This window comes from Stegastes partitus, unplaced genomic scaffold, assembly GCF_000690725.1.
Source record: "Stegastes partitus isolate 25-593 unplaced genomic scaffold, Stegastes_partitus-1.0.2 Scaffold1256, whole genome shotgun sequence".
NCBI lineage: Eukaryota > Metazoa > Chordata > Actinopteri > Pomacentridae > Stegastes > Stegastes partitus.
In genome coordinates, this window is record NW_007578987.1 from 79,453 (window position 1) to 81,563 (window position 2,111).

A 2,111-nucleotide genomic window follows, 5' to 3' on the forward strand; every position below is an offset into this window, starting at 1 on the left:
GTGGTACTTCGTCCAATCACAGTAAAGAATCCGTCTTCTTCGTCTAAAGGTTTTAAGGCGGTTGGCAAAAGACAATAATTGTTCCGTCATCGCCACCAATTGGTATGAGGCAGCATAATAATAATAATAATAATAATAATAATAATAATAATAATAATAATAGGTTTCGATTTACATCAGTAAATGACAAAAAACGGTCAGATATTGTGTCGTTTTCGAAAATAGTGTTAATTAGGCATGTTATTAAGACAACACCACAGCAAATTAGCCAAAAGAGAAAAAGAAAAAAAATCATCGATTTTGGCGTGAAAAAACCTCATAGTATACTATTGGGTTTTTTTTCGACGTAATGATGAATAATACGATGAAAATAGCGTAATGTAAGGGGAAAAAAGGTTACACTAAGGTATAGCAGGAAGAAAAAAATCATAGTATAATTGGCGGGAAAAAAGTAATGTTCTAAAAATGTCATGTTGTAAGATATTGTGAAAATAGTTTAATGCATTTTGTAAAAATTAAAAAAATAAATAAATAAAAAATAATAAATAATGATAATAAAACACTCTCGCAAACTATTCAGCAAAAAATAAAAAATAAAAAATCATCATCGATTTTGGCATAAAAAAAACGTCCAACATAAGGTCACGTATAGGATGTTGTCAAAACATGTCATTATGTTGGATATGGTGAAAATAGTGCAATGTAAGGTGAAAAAAACACGATAGTAAGGTATTTCATCAAGAAAAAATCAGTATAATTTGGCAGGGAAAAAAGTCGGGTCCTAAAAATATTTCATGTTGTAAGATATGGTGAAAACAGTGTTAAGCATTTAGACTAGGCTATTAGAAATCGTTCAAGTGTGCACAACAACAATGTTAAAGTGTCTTGAAGTCACTGACAGTGAAACATCAGAGGAAGTGTTTTAGCCACTGTAGCTGATGCACTTCCTCAGAGTTTCACAGAGGTTTTTGATGTTGCCAGTGAAGTTGCCAGTGACAGCTCAGAGCAGCTGACTGATCTTGTTGTTAAAGAGGTGATGCAGAGTTTAAAGTCTTCCTCTTCCAGTGAGGCAAAGGTGGTGAGTCCAGTAAATCAGAATTCAACTCCACCTAAACAGCTGAACAAGATGGTAAACTGTGCCTGTAAAATGCTCAAAGCTTTTAAGGGAAAATTCCATCCCACAAAAAACCACAGAAGGCCGACATAGTGGAGGCTGATAAAATCCCACTGTCTCCTGTGAAATCCAAAAAAATGACAAGAATCAGTCAAAAGTTCCTTAAGTTCAAGTGACAGCTTGATGGCAACTACATCTACAGTTGTCTAGAACATGATAAGGAAGGAGGGTGATGAAATTACAGACCCGTTTACTGATAATAAATAAAAGCTATGATGAGGTGGAAAGTCACATTTCTCAGGAGACTGAGAAGATCTCCAGTGATAACAGCGCTACAATTGTGGAACAACTACCTTCAATGGAAAAGAAAGCATCAGTCAGTGCTAGAAACCGTCCTTGAAAGGTGTTGCAGTGAAGATGAAGGTGTTTTTTGCCAAACAAGTTGCTCTTTCGCATTTTGGCTAAAACGGAGACCAACTACCACAGAAATATCAAAGTTAAAAGCAAAGAGTCTGTGCAGGAGATCATCGAATGTGTTGACTCGCTGCTTGAAACTGAAGAAAAAGAAATGGACAAGAAGGAGGTTTGTGTCCAGGTTGGTCTAGTGGCATAATTCTTGTGAAGTTTGCAAGAAGCCCAGGCTCAAATACCAGATAAACCCTTTCAGTGTTCTGGAGGAAGTGATGACTCAGCAGTTTCGACGATGAGCATAGTGAAAAATAACAGTCTTTAACATCATCATACAAAGTGGCTACATTTAAATTTGAAGGTTTTATTACACAAATTTTAACAACCATTCATTACTATAAGTATCATTCCACAAAGTGTGACGTTCACTATTAGCTTCTTAAAGTAACCAAAAGTACACAGGGAGGCACAAAATAAGCTGACCTATCTCTTACTTTGTGTGAGGGTCCTAGACTTGTGTTCAATGTATTTTGGGTTTTTGGGTTTTGTATGTCTCTGTGTTTTGGTGGGTGTGTCTCCGTTCACTGCA